This window comes from Hippoglossus stenolepis, chromosome 1 (genome assembly GCF_022539355.2).
Source record: "Hippoglossus stenolepis isolate QCI-W04-F060 chromosome 1, HSTE1.2, whole genome shotgun sequence".
In the NCBI taxonomy this organism is placed as follows: Eukaryota; Metazoa; Chordata; class Actinopteri; order Pleuronectiformes; family Pleuronectidae; genus Hippoglossus; species Hippoglossus stenolepis.
The window spans coordinates 7857921-7880411 of NC_061483.1; positions in this window are offsets into that span (position 1 = coordinate 7857921).

Below are 22491 nucleotides of genomic sequence, written 5' to 3' on the forward strand. Positions count from 1 at the left end.
TCTGCCCTCATCTCCTGCCAGCTCCTTCAGGAATATTATAAAACTTAACAGTGTCCCTACCTGGAAACTCATCCTCAAACCTCAGCGTTCATCCCTTACTCCTGTTCTATTATGACATGAACGACATAATTGCATTTTAACACAAGGCCTGATGCACAAGCCTGTTGGCTGAAATACATGATCCAAAAAATGTACATGAGAGCAGTGATCTCAGCATGACTAAGCTATCGCAGTGTTTTCATCGGGGTCGTTTGCTAAAAGGCACATACAGTATATGTACTCTTGTCATTGGCTGAATCGTCGTCAGTGCCCAGTTTGTCATCAGCAGTTTGCCCCACCTCCTCCATGTTACCATCAGATCATGCCAATGTTGTCGTCTGTTTACTCACACACACGTTCGGTTATTATGTTGTGATGATGTTGGGGAAAAGGTCAAGAGATGCATCTGTTTAGCCTGACCTTTCACCAACTTTTAATTAGTGCCAGCCTCACTGTGTGTGTGTGTGTGTGTGTGTGCATGTGTGTGTGGGGTCCTGCATGTGCATGCACAGATGGATGAGGAATTATAGGAAAAACCAGTGTGGGCCTCTTTGTCTTTGGTGTTGATTCAACACATCTCTGTTAGTCTGAGATGAGACGAGACACTGTTCTTCTAAAATAGATTCTTTCATTTGGTGTTAGATTCATATTCAATTAAAATCCGCCTTGCACCACAACATTCATTTGTAAAGCAGCTAAAGCATAAGAAACTCTTGTAAAGGTAAGTTTATGCTTTAGTCTAAAGTTTTTGTACACTTCAAAATATAATTTATCAAACAAACCAGTCATATGTAAACCTATGACTTGTATGGAACAATCTGCATTCGACTTCTCCTTAATTTCCATTTGTCGCCCTTCTTTATGGCTTTGTTGCTGCTGATCAAACTGTGGGAGGAGCTCTGGATAAAAACATGTTCGTCCATGTGTGCGTACGTTTGCATGTGTGGATACGCACGAGTCAACTCGCCCCGTTGCCTTATCTCTTGGTATCTTAGCGAGCTGATAGCACTGTGGCCTGTTTACCACTGGTTGGATATTAATTGGTCTGATAAGAACAAAAGCAAAGACCGACTCCTTGAGCAAACAGCCCAACCCCCGTCACTCCTTCCTCCACACATACCCAGATACCTACACACTTGTCTGCAACACTTAGGATTCCTGTTTTGTCTCGTATTTCACTTTGGTTTCCTCAAACATTACTGCACATGGGCTTATTTTTCTGATTCTCCTACTCTCCTTCCATCCATCCTCCCTTTCCTTCATTTCTTTCTTTCTTCATTCCTCTTCCGTCCCCTCCTTCCTCAAACATGGCCTTAAATGATGAAGTCCGCCCACTCCAGCTGTTTTTCTTCCTGACCAGTAAATATCAATAGCATCTGGGTGATATTTACTGGTGTGGGGAAGATGAATGCCCTTCTCTAAATGCTTCAACCTCATTGCCTCTTGGAATATTAGTCATGTAAACAACGTCTGCTTATTAATGGTAAAAGCTTTCCCTAATGATCCACACCTCACATGAGTCTGAAATATCAAGTCAGGGCATAAAGAGCAGCCATAGATCATCGTAATGAATGATAGGAGGCTGGCGGAAGGCTGGGGGAGGAGACCTGTCCCGATGCTAATTCACTCTCTATTTCCCTGCCTGATTCATATGCTGTTTGCTCCTAATCCATCAAGGCTGTATGATTCTTCCATTAAAGCAGCTAGTTTTGCCGTCACTTCACTGAAGGTTATTTGTCAACATTACAGGACATTTATGTATTTGGTTGCGATGCCAGTTTCCCCCGAAAAGTCAACAGAACTGGGGGAGAAAACACGATTCTCCGTAATTGCACGTGTGGATGAAATCACAATCTGACTTCCATTTGCACTTCCCCGAAGGCAACTCCACGAGGAATGCAAGTAATTTACAAACCTAATCAAATGTGTTCAAAAGAAGCGGTATGTGTCCTTTAACGAGTGTTCTGTTATCTGGCTGACATGATCAGTCCCCTGAGAGAATCCATCAAAGCCCTGTTGTCTTTATCACGCTGGATGGTTCCCGAAGAAAATTGGCATGACTGTGAATTTGTTCTTGTCAAATGTTGAGTAATCAAAAGCCAGCCAGCCGTAAATAAACAAATTCACTTCACTACGCCGCGGCATACTAAACAGCTTCACCGCAATATTGCTCATAATGGAGTGTGATTATTTTTATGGCACCGCTAAATGGTCAATGACAATGATAATTCCGTAATGAATCAGAAGTGTACCTGCGAATTTGCTCTAATTGCCTCTGTCACTTAACTCGCCACATCCGTGAGCATGTTGGTTTTAATACGTCCAATCTGTGTAAAACACGAAACCTTTTCTCGTCGCATCAGTAGAATAATGAAAGTGCCTCAGGGAACGACGGCGAGGGGTCAGCAACAGGGAGCGACGCACTTATGTCGCCGTGAGTGTAACATTACCCACAATGCAGGTGGATGTGTCTTCTGATCCTCTTAACTCTGATTATTCGATTCTCCCATCAGCTCTGCAGCATTAACACAATCCGTGTCGGTATAAAGCTGAAAATCCAACTGACACGATGATGAACATGTGGTGGACACGACACCAAAGAAAGGATTTATTGTGAAGACACCAAAGAGCTGTTTCTACAGGTCCTGCAGCATCTGTGCGTGAGAGGGAAAGTGCGGGTGTCTTGCAACACAGGGAATCACATGACATGGAGGGATTATCCCTGGAAGTGCTGCTCTTTTCTCCTTTTTGTTCACGGCCTCTAGCTGGAGCAACCAAGCAGACCCGGAGTTTACGCTCTGTTTTGAAAGACGGGGAAGTATTGCGTGACTAACTTGTAAAGGAGGAGATGGAGATTTGGTTGCGAGACACTGTTGGGTGGAGCCTTGGTGTCATGAATCAAAACAAGTGGTACAAAGGACCTATAAGTGTTGAAAGGTCTGTTTTTCAGTGTAATGTCGCTAATGCATGCACACAAACTTGTTAACAGTTGCTCAATGTCTTTAAGTACTAAATTATGGTCATTACATGTTTCTCCTTGCAAATTAGGGGCGTGGATCTTGTAATATATCTGCTTATTATGGAGGTTGATGAGAGGCAATGTGGGAAGTGTAGGATTTTTTAGCTTGATAAATGCGAAGGACTAAAACTCAGGAGGTTTGTGCCTCTGTCCCATTGATTTTGACCAAATACTTTCTCCCTTGCAAGTCCCTCAACATCATAAATGTGCAATAACAAATCACCGGACCCATCACATTATATGAGTGTAGAGAAGGGTAATGTATATGGGCAGGGTGTTGCCAGATAGACAAACAGTAGTTGTCAGTAATTGGTTGTTGGTCGTGCTGGCTTGTACAACCACAGCCTCATCTTGAAGATACACTGCTATCCAGTCCACTGAACCTGGAGCTTTCAACTTGCATAATCATCAGCAATTCTGTGGGCTGGGGAGGCAGAGTGTGCCGGGGAAATTAACTAATGTCTTCTCAGAAAATCACTATATGTGTTTCCAGAGTCATTTTTAAAATGATGGCAGTGCGGGAAGTCAGTGGATTGGTAAATTGGCAGTAATGTGAGATACAGAACATGTTGTTATGCAGAAAATCTGGTGCACAAAAACAAAAAAAAGGCCTTAAGTAAAATGTTCTCCATTGTGGTTTGTCGAGTGAACAGGATAGTGTGCAGCTTGTAATTTGAATCAGTTTTCAACTTGGGGCAATTTTCTTTGTCAGATTTGAACGGATTCTGAAATGTTCTCAAGCAACAACTGAACAGAAGCCATTCAGTCAAAGGTCGGGTTCCCAGAGGACCTGGCAAGGGCCACCGACTCAACGGTCAACTGCCCAGCAAATACTCTCCCAATGATCTGAGCACTTGTAAGCGATCAATCACCAGCTTCCTCTCCTAAAGCCAGGATCCTGTCCAAGGAGGGCGATCATTCCCAGGAGCCGGGATCGGATCACCCAGTCTCACATACAGTGCATTACTTATGACTGGAGAGCCACTTGATGCAGAAGTGGTCAAGATTATTGCTTTATCGGTGGTGAGTGGATGTCATTTGAGATGCAGCACAAGTAGCCGAGCTTTAAGGGCACAGTGGCTCTCAGATTCCTACTTGTAGAAGTACTATCAGGCCTGTCCAGCCAGCGTTGGCGCCTGTGCTAGCCTTGGCACTGGGCACTAGGCTGGAACGGGGCCGGACTGCACATAAAAACACAGGGACCATTTCCTGAGTGGAAATACAATCCCTCACTTCTTTCCACAGCCCCATCCCCCACTGTCTGCTCCACTGGCCGGGGCCTGGATCTTCTCTGGTGAGAAGTGTGTTTGGAGATGTGGTTCTAAGTGCCGGTGTATATGTGACTGTTTATGCTGTGTGAGGGCAGCGGGTATTAGGGCTCGCTGTGTAAGCGTTGTTGAGAAAGGGGGGGTGTTGCGTCTGCACATCTCCTCATAAACACAGCAGAGTTGTCTTGTCTGTGTGCGTTTTCTCTTTCATAGTTCAAAGTGTATCATCCTGTCAATAGGGATTTTGTGCAGCTCTTAACGTGAATGCATCTGCACTCAGGCCTCACAGTGTACAGTTGTGTGGAGAAGCGGGGGCTGGATGTGATGACACAGGGTCACTTTGTTTCATCCCAGAGCCTCTGCCTGACCCAGCGCTGTATCATAATAATAACTGTGTGACAGCCATGCTACTCCACTCTGAGCAAATGCTAGCTGACAGTTGTTCCCGTGTGAGGACCAGTGTACATAGCTGCTGCTGTGCCCCCCCTGCCCCGCTTTACTGTAGGTAACAATAGCAGTGCATGGTACCGAGCCAGAGCTGGTGATGCTGTGACGGGGCAGTTGTTGTACACGGCAGCCGAAGCGCCACATGCTATGAATAATGTACTTAGGTCGAGGCATAGGGGAAAGGATGAAGCTCAGAGTGGCGTATATAAGGTAGATTTTACGTCAGTGAACGTACAACATACAGCTCCGGAATAGCAAGATCCATAAAATATTTCTATCTCTTTCATGTTTTGTTCCCACTATAGCAAGGAGGACATTCTCAGTCTGATCACAACTGGAAACTGGCCTCGAATAAGATCTGTGGAGCCAGGTGTGTGGATGCAGTATAATCCCATATCTTATCACCCCCTTCAGAATAACGGGGAAACCCCCGGGCTTCAAACGAGCGATCTGGTTCGCTACCGGCCGGCCACGTCTGCTGGCTTTGAGGGGGTCATTGTTTGTAATGGCCATTTTGTGGTTGCAGGAGACACGGGAGGGTCGAGTATCAGGCCGCCCGGCCAAACAGTCACCCCACTGTTCTCCACCAGAGAACACACAGAGCAGCCTCAATTAGTTTCCCCAGTAATCTCCCTCCCCTGTCACATGATCCGGGCTGTTTGTAATAACACACAGGGGGCCGGGGCTGGCCTGGTCAGGAAATGAGATGATCCATGGCTGACAGCTTAGACACACAGCAGCCACTTATCTGTTATTACTATGCTGCAAAAACAGTCTCACTCTCCCCTGTGTGTGTGTGCGCATGACTTTCGCACGTGATTATGAGGATATAAACAAAATGAAATGTGATCAAGGATCAGAGGATTAAAAGATAGGGAAGGTGGATCAGAACTTTATGTGTATGTCCACATACGTGTGCCTGCATGCACAGGATTGAAACATTTGCATAACCCCGTCCTCCTGTCGCAACCTGTTGATTCCCCCGCTGTGATGTGGAGGTGTATGCAGGTTTTATAAGGACGCTGCTGTTAAACCTTGAACAGTCCTTTCACTATAATAGGCCGCTGTCAGCCCACTGGAGGCCCCAGCGTCTCGAACAATCAGCCTCAACATCACCTGTGTCATGTTCTCTCTCAGTGATGTGGATATTCTGCACCGCCCCGTTCTGTATCCTTCGCCTCACTGTCCTGCTCAATATGTCAGTGCTACCAGTCGTGGAGCTGGATTTCAAACGATGGCTACGTATGAGCGAACGCACAGATCTCTGTAAGGGAGAGAGAAGGAGAGCGAGAGACCTCCTCTGAAAAGCCCCAGTTCAAAGGCTGAGACTTACTTCACTCCGTGGCTCTTGGCAGAGTCAGAGATCAAAGCTAAACGTCGAGCAACAAATGTGTGTTTCTGTCAGTGGCGATTTGTCTGTGTTTGATCAGCAGCCTCCCTTATCTCCCTGCCTCACTCTGCCGCTAATATGCAATAATGGACTGCCTTTCATGAGGCAAGGGACGTGGGCCTGATGTGATGGATGTGACGGAGGTGAGTGGAGCAGATGGGAAGACACTTTGCAGACAAATCACGAGGATTCCAGAAAAACTTTGACAGTGCGTTCATGCCATGCAAGTAGATGAGAAATACATTCACCTGTAGTTATTCAGACATGAACTTTTCCTTTTGCATTTGAAGAACGCAGCGGGAGATTCTCCGGGTCAGACGAGTGTTTAGGATAGGGGTGGCTTCACATGTTTTTCATTTGTTGTCTTTCCAACTTGATATTTTTGTCTGCTTCCTTACACATGTTTTTCTTCCAGTAGCCTCCGTCACGTGTTAGAAATTACATCGACGCGCCCACTTTCTCGTGGTAAATTCTTTGGACATACTGTTTTCCTGCTGTATCCTCACATGGGCTCACTTGGACATTGTCTGAAGTGTTTACTAGGGGGGCTGGCAAGAAAATCTCCAGAGAATATCCACCGCAAACATTTGGGTTCTAACACACGGCCCCTCTGTCATAATTCAGGAGAATATCCAGATTTAAGTGCATGTCTGGAAGCAGCTATTCTGACTTTACTAACTCATACGTACTCATGTAACATGGAAATTCCTAATAAAGACCATTTTTACATTATTGAATATGGATTCACACACCTGCTCCTTACTGATCTTTGCATTGCCCAGATCACAATCATTTGCAGTGTTCACCTGGCTCATTCCCTGTCTCTCTCCATGCTTTGCCTTATTTAGGGCTTTGCATATACAATATTTACAGCAGGCAAATTAAACTGCCTTCTCTTAGTTAGTTGGATTAAAGAAAATCCTGCCTCTGACCTTTTAATGTTAAAATTCATGCAGTGGTTTTGTAAAATTAAAAAATAATTCCCACAGGTTGGGCTGAAAGACCGGTTTGCCTTTGGTCTGGCAAAAAAAAGGAAATAACTTGGCTAGAAGTAAATACTAGAAGAAGTGTGTCACTGCGCTTTAGCAAAACACAGCGTGGTGTTTTTACAGTGCATGTTTAATTTCCAGGAGTATACACAGTTAATCCACACAGAGCTTCCAACACTTTCTGTTGCTCAGAAGTTCTGAAATGTGGCTGGTGTTGGATGCTGTGTTTGTTACCTCTGGGCACAGAAGCTTTCACACTTTTGAAAAGTGCTGTTTCAAAAGTGTGCGCTGGCCAGAGCTAGACGGGCATAATGGCTTCCTGCCCCGTGTCCTCCGAAAAGTGAGAATGTAACACCATCAGGCCCTCCACTCGAATTACTCTCCTCCACACTAACATGATGGGTCTAATTGGATAGGTCACATATAGCTGCAGATAGGTTGCAGTTTTCTGTCCGTGTGCGTAGATGTGAGGTTTTGTGCGTTCGGCGAAGTGTTCCCGTAACAATGTGCCCACGGACTCTGTTCCTGAAAACACCCCGCTGCTAAAATGACTCCGGTAAAGAGCTGTGTTTAAGACACTGAGCTATTATCCCAACCCGCAGCCCCGACTACTGAGCATTCAACTTTGTGGTCCAAGTCAGGAGAGCTCCAATGACACCAGCTGGCAGGGTAGAGTGCAGACCGCGGGGTAATGGGAGCGTCTGAGTCCACCTCCTTCTTCTCCTGCCAGCTCCGCCTCACACTGTGCACAGCTGGACGGGAACTAGATTAATGTTGTTTGTGGGGCCAGCGTTAAACAAGAGTTCAATGACGCTGCAGAGGAGGATGGGTCTGTTGTTGTTGAACCAAAGAGGCAGTGAAAGGCAGCATCTGAATGTGACTGCTGATTTGTGCCCCGCGTCCGGGGGGTCACTGCTGGTTAATTAGAAATCATCGTACGTCCTCTTTGTTTCTGTGTTGGCAGCGACTCGTGTCCTCATCAGTCTGTTTCGTTCTCTGATCTCTGGAGTCACAGCGATATCCCTTAATAAATCTTGATCGCTCTTTGATTTTCAGAAGTGGAGCGTCTGACATGATTCCGTAAACTTTTTAATTAAACTGAAAATTAAGAGTGACTGTTTTTTTCTTCTTCTTAATCGGCCGTGATCCGATGGTGAGACATAAATATCTCACAGATTTTCAGGAACATTCAAGGTGCACATACACCTCCGCTCGACAGCTGCTTCATTTTGAAATAGCTGTCAGCGTGTTGCAGGAGAAGCGGTTGCCTCCAGCTCACATGACTAAAGCAACAGATTTAAAGCTTTTTTTTTCTTTTCCGGGCTGGTCAACAACACATAATTCAATAACATCGGCAATCTTTGCATTACATATTGCTGCAGTTCATTCCAGATAATGGTTTGCTCATAAATCACAACAACATTTGTTTGCCACAAGCAGAATTTTGCTGGCTTATGGTTGAGCAGCAGCAATCTTAAAAGTGTTTTATCCATTTAGCCGCTGATTTACGCCGCGGTTTCCCCCTTTTAGGTTGAACGCCATTACCTCTAATACAGACACATTATCCTGAGATGTTAGCTAAACTGATTCATTACGATGCATAAACCTTTACGGCCATTTCCACGGTAAATCTTTTAGCTTTTTAATTATATAAAAAGTTCCAGGTTAGGATAGAGAGCCATGCTTTTCTTTTCTTTTTACTTTCTTTTGTTTCTCAGATTTTATATTTATATTTTCTTATTTTTTTCAACGTAATTTTGAATCGTATACATCGATAACCTTGTGCTGCGTTTTAAGTATGAAAGATATCTTAATAATGTGTTATTATATTGTTGTTTAGAAAGAACAACGTATTGCATTTTCCCCTTCAAATCTAAAACCATGTTTTTCTTAATGATTGGTTAGGGAGATTTTGTGTTATTGCAACAAACAAAATCTAAATTAAAAGACTGAGTTGTGAAGCACAGGGATAAGTATTGCCGAGCAGATTACAAATGTAATGACAGCAGACTAATGGCAAATCTGGCAGACCGGCAAGTTCAGTTAAAAGCATTGGTAAAAGCCGGGGGGGATACATTCTTGGTGCGATAGCCTCAGTATTAAAACAAAAAATTAAAATGAAGACTTGAAAAAGTATGTAGGGGAACGAAGCAGAGACTTTTCTACATGAATAATGACTCTCTCCTTGTTCTTGCATTGAGAGTAAGGTTGAGCTATTTATCTTTAGATGCCTTTGTACGGATGTGATCTGTTGTGGATCCGTGAGAGAGGAACTGCAGAGGCCCGTTTGCTCCGAGGTTCAAAGTGTCCGTGCTCCTGCGCCTGATGTCGCCGATGCTTGAATCTCACTGTGCAGGGTCTTTATCAGATCTTCTGGTGAACCGGGTGTCTGGTTCCAGGAGGGAAGCGGACAGAGTCGGGGAGAGTCTCGGGGGGGATAGGGTAACAGGTGGGCAGAGTGCCATTCACAAGGGTCAGACAGCACAATGCCAGCATCTCCTCCTGACGCTGATACCATCTCCTGTGTGTCTGCTCAGCCCTGCTCCCTATTTCACTGCTCAGCGACTTTACATCCAGTAGCCTCCGATGGCGCCTGGAGAACTGCCCCTCGATCCAATAACGCAGCAGCACTTCAAGACAATTACCCGCTTTAATAACGGGCGTCATTACACACCCAGTGGATAGAATATGAAATACGAATTCTGAACGCCAGCGTGCGTGTGCGTCTGTGTGTTCGGGGAGTGCGAGCTGCAACAAATCCCATCTGCACCCTCGCTGATCATTACAGGAAGTCTTTCTGAGTTTAGTTTCATTAGAGCCCTTAAAGGTCTCCTTAATGACAATGTTTAGGTGAGAATAATTTTCATTATGTGAGTTATGTGACTTGGTTGCCATAGCCTGAATCCCCAGTGTTTTATTATGTGCACAAAAAACACATTAGACGACTTCCTTAAATGTGGCTCTGCATAAAATGCAGGTGTCACGACCATAATCATTCTAAGAGAAGCACTACCACAAACAACAAAACACACCATTTATTACCAAGCGGGAGTTTTATGGCTGCAGAGCAGTCATACATTTTCATTGGCTGAGTGGGCCGATGCTGGTCGCTCATAGCGTGCTCGGAGTCATGACATATAGAGAAGGAACTGAGAGAAAAGCCGAGTGGAGAAGGAGCCGATAAGTCATTTATGAGACATAAATTATGAATAAGCATCATGAAGGCAGAATGGCGACTGGAAACACACAACATCATCTGGACTAGGAGAATGGTTTGTCAAAACAAAATGGATAAATTAAATTTTGATTTAGTTTATTAGTAAGTCTAGATTTAATTTACACAGCCATTCGTCGCCATTTCCCTGAGAACGTTTGGATCGGAGACGATGATCAGCATGCAGGCAGCATGGCTCAGACATAGGCCTCCTCAGAACCAGAGCTGCTCAGTTCAAAGTGTGGTCATTACAATATTATGATAATACGCTTCACTTTTATTATATAGTAAAGATTTAATGGAGTTGAATTAGGTTTATGGGAACAATGAAAGAATGAGTACCGTCTTTACTAATCTTATTTTGTGGTGTGATAACAGCAGCATTGGTCCGTAACCCCGAGATTCTCAACCAGGGCTACTTCTACTTGTATCCTGAGGGTTTCCAGCAGCTTTAACGCAGCTTGTGTAGTAACTGAACTATTTTTAAAAACCGACAGGCAGCACATATAACCAGAGTATAAACACGTACCTATTAATGCATTAAACAAGTGGTTATTGATGTAGATGTCAACGACTTTAACTCCCACCATGAATGAATGACTGACCATAAAGTAAATCACAGTTATCATGAGATATTTATTCATAAGAGAAGATGCACATGTTGTCCGATACCGCTCATTAATAAACACTTTAGTATTCTATAAATTATACATATTTTATACCAGGATACTAAATAGAGTAACATTTTGTGTGATGCTGACCTGCAGTTAATCTATTTTCTCAAATTACAGCATACACTATCTCAAGGCACTTCACATAGTTAAGTCAAGACCGTACAATATTATAGAGAAACCCAACAGTTCCCACAATGCACCTGGTGACTGTGTGGAAAAACTCATTTTGATACTGAGAGTAAAGTTAATTAATTAGCAAGAGATTGTGACATATTTGGTTAAAAGTAATCAACAAACAATTTGAATAGATGATTAAAGTAGTGGAAAATGGTTGAATTAAGAGGAAAACATGACTTTTAAACCACAGAAATATTAGCTATTCACATTTCAGGTGAAAAAATATTGAAACAAAATCCATTTCTGTGTGGTGTTAATTACAACACCCAAGATGAATGGGATCTGATGAAGGGAGCACTTGAGCCAATCAGACAAAAAAACCATTGGGAGATCATTGTTCTGTCCTTATCTATTTAACTAGGTTCTGGCCTCCTTCAGTTTTATTCACACATTGTGCTCCCTTTGCTTTGTATTGCAGCCGAGTGAAGTCTTTGTGCCTGAGGTAATACGTATCGGCCCGGCACTATCTCTGCAGCCCATGGCGCTGTTAGAAGATATTCTTGGCTGTACTTCGCAGCACCAGCGAGGGGCTCATATCGCCCCTTGTTGCGTGAGCAGGTGTTTTACTGCTGTAGGAGAGTTGGCGCTCACCCAGAGACGTCGAGAGAAGAAGGGAGACGGAGGGAGAGAGAGGACAGTGAGAGGTTTTGTCATGCACTGGGTCGGAGGAACGCCCAGCTATAATCATCCGTGATGGTATAATCATAGCTCAGTCAAACTCCACTCCAGGCTCATATATCCCCCCTCACTTACGACTGTGCCGCGCTCCGTCTCTCTCTCTCTCTCCCCGGCTCGGTGATATGAGTGAAACTGGCAATCTGACTTTAGAGAGCCAAGTCTCCGCTTCGTCTGCAGAGTCTTTATCATTCCAACAGTCTCTAATCTGCGAGCGCTTTCCCCATTTTAATCTGCGCCTGTGTATGAAGAGTGTCCCATCGGGGCTGCCATACACCAGAAGATTAATGAACCCAATTTGCAAAAGTGACCTTTTGGCTGCTAAAGCACTGCTGCTGCTAAGCCTCTTAATGCCCGCCCTTAAAAAAAAAGTTGTTATAGAGAACAACTCTGCAGATAAGAGCGGGGGCGGTGGGGGGAAATAAGCAGAAGTTTGAGGAGGAGTCCGGATTAGAGTCAAGCTGATGTGGCCACCATACCAGGCCTCTGAGGAAGTGGAGAAAGATCAGAGCGTTGAACAACCACATCAGAAGTTGGGATGATTGTGACAAACCCTCTTAGCATTTCAGACAATGACGCTTAAGCGGAGTCACAACAAATAGGTCTCATAGCTTCACATGTCGTTACAAATGCAATTTCAACGTCTCCTCGCAACGGAAAGAACAAAAATAAGTTTGTCATGAGGATTTGTGAGGTTCATCAAACTTCCTCCTCTTTCAAGTTACACATCCATCTCAAACGGGCATTCACATCTTCTCCAAATGAGCAAATGACTCACGGAGCGAATGTACAGAGATATTTAACGACGCTCACTTCATTCAGCGTTCTTGATGAATCGCTGGGCTCCATCATTTACCCATTAGGAATGTGTGTTCGTCGCCAGTCTTTAAATGTTCCTGAGATTACTCACCACGGAAAAAGATGGCTAAATCCCCTTCAAGAAAGTCAAAGAGACTAAAGAGAAAACGCTGCTAGTTCCTTATTTGTTCTGAATCTAAATGATCTCGATCTACTGTAGAATACAGACGAGATAATCAGTGATAATCTTTGTGTTTTTTTGCATGGATGCCAACATTCTTCTTAAGTGTACAGTGCTTCTTTTCTCCATTAGCTACAGATAAAGTTGAAGACCATCTAATGTACATCTCTGCATTTCTTCTCCACCCTGTCCTGGTATTTCTCCATTAGCTGGAAAACTGGGTTTAATATCTGCAGTTTCAATAAAACCTTGTCAAAGAAAGAGAGTGATAGAGCAGGGGAATGGCCAAAGGGGATGTCGCAATAGTTTCTTCTTCTATCTTGCTACTTTGTCCCATAGATCTCACTCAGACAGTATGGACAGCCCCCAGTGGCAAGGGAACGTACTATAGTGGTAGATGGTTTATAGTCGATTCTTGGCTAAGAGTCAAACTTGATGTGTTGTGTGCCAGCTATGAAACTGACTATCCATAAAAATTGGAAACCTAACTTATTTAACAGGCCACTCTTTAAATTTACATACCTCGCCCTCAGCTGAGTTCAGCCATTAGAATTAGAATTTACTGGCACGAGGCCCAGGCCAGTTGACAAAATGAACGATTGGACGGGAGAACGGAAAAACTGAGCCAACATTATCTCAGATTTACCTTTAGCCTCAGGTCCGGCCTGTGTCGTTGATAACAAGGCCAGAACACTGTGACGCACAACTGAAGTTACTCTATGTCCCTAACATCCGCTGGTGGCCGCTAACATCTAGTTGGTATCTTTAATTTTACAGAAGACCTTCAAACGTACAAGGGATATTCACCATCTCATCCTGTTTTCTAAGATCTCAGTGAGGAAATCAGGACTATCGGAGCATCGTAACTTGCCACTTTCTGCTCTTCAATTTAAAAACACTCTGGTCTTCGTGTCCGCAAACGGAAAAAAGAAGCAGGATTTCAACTACTCTAAAAATGTTGTCCACCCAGAGGTCAGAATCTAAAACTGCATTTAGTGCCGTCACTCTTTAAAGGTACATTTAACTAAAGAATATAGATTCATTGAATTTCTCCGTCACAGACTTTTCTGAGCATTTGGCACAAAGTGATGGCAGAAGCACTTTGAAGGAGCATTTTAGCATCAGCATCTGGTATTTTAGGTTGGCTTAAAGGTTTGTAACGAGGCGTCTCAAGCTGTTCCTCCTGCCCCCAGTCCCGCGAGCCACAGCTCTTGCTGTGAGGACACATCACCCGGGCTTTTAGAGGCATTGTAAGTGCACTAAAATATGATTTAGCTTCAGAGCACAGCTCCAATTCTGAAGTCATTTCTTGTATTCCCTGCCATATTTATTCTGTGAAGATGAATTAAATGCATTTAAATGGAGTAAACTGAGCGAGGGGGCGCTTAGAGTCGTAATTTAGCAGTTCCTTTCTCTGATGGTAAATAGTAGAGTTTAAAGGGGACAGTGGCTGGTTTTGTCATTGGCTCTGACATTGGCAGAGAGATTGATTATAGCGTCATTCATTTGACACAAATGTATATTTTAAAGCAAATGGGCGAAACATGGGGACTGTCAGGAATATAGATGAGGGGACTTCTGCAGAGGCGGTCTGGAACCAGATATACGACACTCTGACTGGGAGATATTTTTATTCCTCCCACTGAAAACCAGTTGTTTTAACTTCATGGAGCAGCCTGTGCATGTTCACAGCATGTGTGTACATACAGTGTGCATGTATGTATGAGTGAGTGTGCATGAAAAACCAAATCTTGTCATGGAGGAAATGCATTCTGACTGCACAGTGTCACACTGAACCTCCTCCCGGGAGAGCTGTTGCTCCTCTTTGTTTTTCTGCTTTGTCCTTCAGTTATGAAGACCTTGAGAATTACTTTTATTAAAATAACAAATCACTTCACTCTGCTGATTGTGGAAATCATTTTCTCTATAGTCATAATTATTCTCTAGGAACAAGGAACAAATCATTTAGCGTAACTTTGTTCCATCAATAGCAATAAAACATCTTTTATTTTTCATAAAAACTTGATTTAAGTAGGAAATTTGTCACATCTATAATAAATGTCTGTCTCTTGTTGTAAAAGCTACTCTGAAATGTGGTTCTCTGAGTCTCTGTAGCACTTGCACATGTGATAGCCCCCCCCCCCCCTTTTAAGTGCCATTAGATTGTTAGTTTCTCACATTGAAACACATCAGACAACACATGTTGAGTATTGGTGCTTTTCAGTGGGGCCTCTGCAGTGTGTTTGATTGTATTGTGGAAGTAGCATAATGTTTTTCTTTTCTTTTTTTTTTTTACTGGACAAGAGCAGTCTGTTGAGAGCGTGGTCATTGGGTGAGGACATTGCCCCCCCCAACCCCCCCAGCTCCTCATTCACACAGCATGCTCACAGGAGCTGAAGCCGTCACCTAGCAACCAGAGAAAAGTTTCGGGAAATTCCTGCGTGTGGTCATGCTCGCTCAAAGCAGGAGAGGATTCAAATTGTTTAACTGGAGCAACAGGATTCCACACTTTTGAGCGCCTGTATCAGATGAAGTTTATCACAATAACAGATACTGTACATTTATGAGGCAATATTCTGCTTTGGGAGGGAAACCCAGTCTGTGCCCTGCGCGTTATTTAAGTATTTAGCATCTGTCTCTTGATAAGAAAAGCTGAAAACGAATGAATGCCATCTGAGAATAGCGTGCAGAAATGCTCCTGTGTCCTCACAGTGTGGGACTTGTTCACAGTGGGGAGGGGGGACAGACAGAAAGAAAATTAATTTGAGACAGGAGCAGGCAGTGAATAAGGGAGGAGTGGCAGAGAGACAGAGAGCGATGGAGAGTCCAGGGAAGCAGTGCAGTCTGGCCCAGGCAGGGTCTCTGGGTTCCCCCTCTCAGTCCTCTGTTTACACACAGAAATTTCGGACAATTTCACAGCTCCCCTTTCAGTGGCCATTGAAAGGGACAGATTCCTTCCTGGTTACTCACCCTCTATCCAGTGAGAGTGGTTGCTATCATGGGAAAATCCAAACCTTTGGCATCCTCAGTGGGTTACCTCTCTGCGTTGCGCTATAGCCTCAGTGCAAACAGCGGCCCCGCGTAATGCCTGTGAAATCTGTGTGTGCGTGAGGTTCAGGGCGCATTGCTGGGATTAAATCAAACAGGACCCCTCATTCAGGGGGTCCACTCTGCAGTGCCGGGTCTGTTTGCATTCATGTGGTTCTTTCAGCAAGGTCCAGTGGGTGCGTCTCTCTCTGTTTGCCCCGCGCTGCAGAATGTATACGACATTGTTCCTCATATGTGGCCTGACCCTGCCAGATGCCACGGCCACAAAAAACTCTTCTTCTTAATCAGACAAGAGTGCCCAGAGGGCAACGTGGCACGCCGCCATCCATGCCCAGTGCAATGAGGGACGAATGGAGAGGAAGATAGTGTAAAGGAGAGATGGATATTAATGGATGCGGAGTAAAGCGGGGTGGTTGACAGGATGGAAGGATAGCCAGGGAAAACAACAAGACTTGGCCGGGACCATATTTCAAGTAGATGGAAGAGACCCAGCTCTTTTTATGGGGCCCTTAAATATGCTTAAACTAGCTCTAGTCTCTCTGCCCTCGGTCTCTCAGACAGGACCTATGGGTCTCTTTATGCCCCGTCCCAGGTGTCTCATTACACAGCCACCTTAACACACACTCAGAGAACACACTCATATAGAGTTATGACACTCTCAGCCAGTGTAAGCTGAACTATTAGAACAACATTATGCCCGAGCACAAAGGCAACCACAGAAACTCCCTGTGACAAGGTCATGGAGGAACTTAAGTGTGTGTGTGTGTGTCTGTGTGCGTGCTCGTGCATGTGTGCATGCTACAAAATGTCAACTTAGTAAAAAACAGGGAGGATCTTCTAGTGAATCCCAACAGTGCAAAGAAGAAAACATTTGCAGATCGTGTCAAGGTTTAAAATGAGTTTGAATTGAGTTGAGGTAACCAGGTGTGCTTGACGGGGCTCCTGCATTCTATTCTTGTTGAAAATGTTCCGAGTTGCCGGGTTATGTATGTGGTTAGTGTGAGTAGTGTGAGACTGTCGGAGGCGCAGCGCCGAGCTGAGTGTATTGATCGCACTCGGCATCAAACGGAGGAAGGCAGCTGGGAGACAGCGCGAGGGTTCAGCATCATCAGGGCCCACTGTTGTGCTTCCCTCCAGCAGCACCCCCCCCTTCCTTTTCTCCCAGCAATGACCATTTAGAAAGCGAGTGAGATGGGCCGAGTTGGGGAGGAGTGGAGGAGAGAGAAAAAAGGAGAGCACTTAGTCTGTAGGTCATTAATAAGCATAGCTCTTGGCGAGCGAGCGTTTCCTACATTCCCACACAAAAACACACGCACAAACACACACGCGCATATTCACTCCCTAGCACACTCAGTGATGGTTGGCCTTTTGCCAGTACCTCCCTGGGGTTGAAAAGAGGGGATGTGTAGGGCAGACTACAGAGGGAGTGGCTGTTTGAGGGAATAGCAGAGAGTGTGTGGAGCGCTGTGCCACTGTGGGACCGTCCACTTCCCGCACCCCTCGCTCTGCATTTGTGGTTCCTGCCAGAGAAGAGAAAGCCAACGCGTCAAGCAACAGGCGAAAGCTTCCTCTCCTGAGAATCGCATGCGTCTACACATTCGCATATCCAAGTTGGCTGCACGATTCATATTCAGGCTGAGTGAGCGCAGCGATGTTGTTTCTGTTTTAATGACCTCCCCTGTCATTTGTCTTATCTCCAGCCTCATGTAGATGTGGCAAGCTTTGCTGGCAGGGGCTCGACTGGCCTGTTTGACCGGCATGAACAATGAGTTGCTGGCATGACCACATGCCGGACACCACAGTTATACGTTTGGCAAATAACAGAGCAAGCTCCTGTCTCAGCCCTGCTTAGGGATTCTCGTCCCTGCATGTTTGGCCACCTGGCCGCTGCCACCTCACCCCGCAAGCCTGTTGCCATCTTTAGGGAGCGACATGAGTTGGAAAAAAGCTGAAAGGCCAAGAGGAGTCACACAAAGGACATGAGATAAGCAATAACAACAAGCAGGAGGAGAGAGAAACATATTGGATGCAGAGTGGGCAGAAAAGATAGTGGCCATCTATGAGTCAGATTTATTGAGAGTGACAGAGGATGTAAACTCTGAGCTACAGATTCAGCCATTTGCAATTCTGTTATCTTTAAATCACACGATAAAGAGATTTCTGTAGAAAGGGTATTTCTCTCCAGTTCAGTTCATATGCAGTCCATAGAATTGGAATAATCCTCATCCATCATAACAAAGATGCCTGATTGAAATATCTTGATCTAAACAAAGATGTCACTTGTGTTTTTGGTCGTCTCTCTTTCCAGCTTACCTTTTGAACACACGCCATTCTAGAATATATCATTTACAAGTGCTTTCTACCACTTTTCTGAGCTGGGTGTCTTTCTCAGGGGAACCGTCTTTGAACAGAGGGATGTTTGCTCAGGAGCACAATAATTTGAGGAATAGTGTTTTCTGATAAGGCTGTTAAAGCACTGCAGCTGGATTCTGTGTATTGAAGAATGTCAGACAGATTGATTTGAAACATCCATCAATCCAGGGTTGGGTCACAGTTGCAGGGGGTTAGGGACGGTGTACAAGGCCTCTACATTAGTCCCTGGTAGGGTCTCCTCCCATGGCAAATTGATACCAGGGGTAGAGGCCAGACAAAAACATGATTCACGACACCCAAAGGAGCGCTGACCTTCGGCACTGCGTCACCCTTCTGTTGTCAAACATTGTTGGGGTGCTCACCGGCAAGCAGACTGGGCCTTGGACCATCGTGCCCGGTCTGGCACAATCAGAAAGAAATTGCATGGAGCCAACACCCTTGGGTCCCAACAGCCTCAGAGAAAGGTATCAGGTTTGGGTGGAATGTAATCTCCTTCGCATCACAGACTGTGGGGGCGTGGAACAAGAGCTCTCTGATTTGAAACAGTATTTGAAAAAAGTTCTGTTTTCTTTAATGTTTTTAAGAGAGTATGTCTCAGTACAGGAGCCCACAGCTTATTGGAGGGAAAGACAATATCAAGAGAGTAGCTCCTTAGGAGAGATAAAGAGACTTGTTGGCATCACCTCCAGGGAGTCATTTTAGTGTGAAGTGGCTTGAGAAGTCCTTAATTTATTATTGATCTCCAGGTTCCATCAGACTCGTCGTTTTGTGGGGCTATTACTGTCCTTCAAGGCGCCCCCTGTCATTTAAAAGACATTTGGCTTATTTTATTGGTCTGGAGCATGGATTTTAAGCCACGAGCGGTAAAGACAGTGTTTAGCTAAATTTAACGTTTATAGGTATTTTTAGAGAACAATAAGGACTCTGCCATTTTGCAATGATAGTTAGCAGCACTGCTCTACTTGTTGTCATTAAAGTTTAAATTTACATGCTGGGTTTGTTTGACTGTGCAAAAGAAGGATCTAAATTGCTCGTGCAATACAAGCGTGATCAATCCACATTCCTAACTCCCATGTGAAGCTGTGGAGGAGATGTGCACCTTTAAAATACAATATTTCTATGTTCTTAATCCTTAAGCTCCTACTACTTGTCATTCATCTGGATGATGGACTGAAGGGACATGCATTTACATAGCACACGTGCAGCAGAGTGAAGCAGGTGAAGCAGATGTTTAACGCACCTGATCTGTGATGGAAAAATCAATTGTTGTTTTCATCAGGCCTGTCGGCTGCATATTAGCTTCTCTATCCTACTGTTTCTTACAGCTTGCTGCATTCTCGCTACCTTTATTGATTTTGATTAGATGTAACTTTCCTTGACGTGTCATAATAACCACAACACCATTTCACTCGGGCCACAGTAAATAGACAGGAAACATTATACCCCTAATACCCCTGTCACACCCCATCAAAGCCGGCATGGAGAAGCCACGCTTGAAAATGAACAACTCTATCAAGTCGACAATTCTACAAATCCCTGGCTGACGTTTAATGCCCATGCATCTTTACATCCAGACACACTCGGCTAGTATTCGATCTCACGCAATCTCATTCTTTTGGTCACTATTCAGAGCTGGGTGAGTGTTGGAAGGTGGATCGACCAGTAAATCAGAAGTATTGACATAGTTTTAGAGATGGGGTGAAGAGTTAAGACTTCTGGAGGGAGCTCGGGGTCGAACCAACGCTCCTTCACGTCAAAAGTGGTTCTGGTAAGAATGCCTCCTGAGTGCCTTCCGTTGGAGGTTTACCAGGCACGCCCCAACCGGGAGGAGACCCCAGGTTAGACCCAGAACTCCCTAGAGGGATGATATATCCCATCTGGCCTGGGAATGCCTCGGGATCCCCTAGGAAGAGCTGAGAAGCCTGGCTAGGGAGAGGGACCCGAGCCAGAATTTACCAGAGAACAATGGATTGATAGATAGATTGATCTTCACATCCAGTGTTGTCAATATCTGCGTATGGCAGCTACAATTAAGATCAATCTTCTCAAACCTCTGAAGGGACACCAACGCTAGCCTCTTGTATAAAAGTCGGACTGCCCCCACCCGACTACGGCTACACCCTAGCTCTCTGCCTTGCTTCATCGGCTATATTGCATATAACTCTCTGCTTTGGCACTGAATGTTGGCACCAGACACAAATTACGAGTTGCAGACTCTTCCAGTATGAACATAATTCCTAGAATACTGGGCTGAAATAAAGTAGCAAATAAGTATATATTCTATAAGATATATTCTCTTTAGATGCACCGCCAGACGCACGTTGGAAATTTAGTCTATACTGCATCAAATGTGCTGTATTTCTTGTTGCAGTGTAAAGCAGCGTAGGGCTGCATAAACCTGTGGCAGCAAAGATTCATCAGCAGTGGCAGATAACACTGCCAGGCTGCCAGTAAACAGTGTTATTGTCAGGGGAAGCATCAGTGTCATTACGGCAGTGGGACATTCCCCTGTTGTCCTTTACTCTAATCTAAACATTACACTCAGGTTATGTTGTCTTTGTTTAACATACGTGGCAATAATACATGTGTTTAATATGGAATGAGAAATACTTGATTACAATGCGTACTCGCCGGAATTATAATTAACCGCATTCCTCTCACTTGTCCAAACATGCAGCGCTTCGTTAACATACCCCACCGGTTCAAAATATCTGACATGCATTATACATGGCTCGTAATGAACGTGACCAAATTGTTGCCAGCTTGCTTTGATCTACATGAAAGATCTCCGAACATTATTATTCATAATCTCTGTTTTGTGTGCATGTTACGTGTTTGTGTGTGTGTTGGACCGTGCTCTGTCACGCGCTGCTCTGAGCTGTGGTGCGTAGTAAGACAGAGACTCCCTGTCAGTTCAACTCCCTCTGCCCCTGGTGTGCAGGAGACGGGTGTTTGGAGGCCGAGCCGCATACCTGCTCCTCATCTCCTGCGGAATTCATCATTTAGGCACCTTAAATGACCCGACAGGCCAGGTAGCCCTCAACAAGTTGTGTAGTTAGTCAGTCAGCCAGGTAGCAAGCAAACAAGCATGTCAGACAGCAGAGAACACATTCAGCCAAGTATTTGAGTTGTGGGAAGCGGCTGAATAGATTTGGAATCGATGAGCGACCAAAAGATAATCATATAGTTTTGCTGTGAAAAAGGACCAAAGGGTCTGGTTGAGAAGGTATGGGGCTAATAGGGCTGGTAAATGCTGATGATAACTCTGCAGCTGAATCTATGTAACCTCATATACAACCCTTCTATGTGTGTGTGCGTGCGGTCTAGGTATTATTTATGTCATCGGGATTCATGGGGATAAATAGCACCACTTTCCTTTTTTTTAAAAAACCTACTAAAAAGGTAGTTGACTCTTTTCCTATCGCCAGGAGGATGTCAACTGAGGGACTCTCTCACCTTGCAAAATTCTTGCCAGATTTACGCGTTCATCTGGGTTTTTTACTGCTGATTGGAGCCAGAGCCGATAAAATCCTGCAATCTACAGTCGAGTCCGTTGACCCGGGAGTGAATGTTGATCGTGTCCATTCCCATTGCAGATAAAAGCCAGATGTGAGCATGTGTTAGTGGCTTTAGAGGAAGATGGAGGCCTGTTTTAAAGTACATGTGTGAGGCGCAGAGAGAAGGGAGGAGCGCCGATGGCAGGGACTGGCGAGGAGGGAATGGTACTAAGGCCAGGGAGCTCCCTCTGGATTTGATGAATCCTTCACAGTTCTGAGAGCTCCATGAAACATTTATGATGGACGTCATGTCTTTATGTTTCATTATCAGTGTCTCTGTCTCTCTCTGTCTGCCTGAGTCTCTGTCTGTCCACCTGATTGAAGCATGAATTCCAGTCTTCTAAAATTACTCACCTTCGTGTATCTTTATCTCTAGTCAATCAGATTATATATATATATTTTTCCTGAATTCTGCAGTTTGAATGCTATCCATGTAAGTTAATAACTCGTTTATGTATTAACCTCAATACTTGTGCAAAGCCTGTTCATATTTCGTTGGCATTGAGGGACTTGTTTATTATTTATTTACTATTCGCTGGTTTATGATTTTAGTCGTCACACACATACGCTCACACATGTGCACTCACACAAACGTGCACATTTAAGTGCACTGTCAACAAACAGGGGATCAGTCTCTCTCCC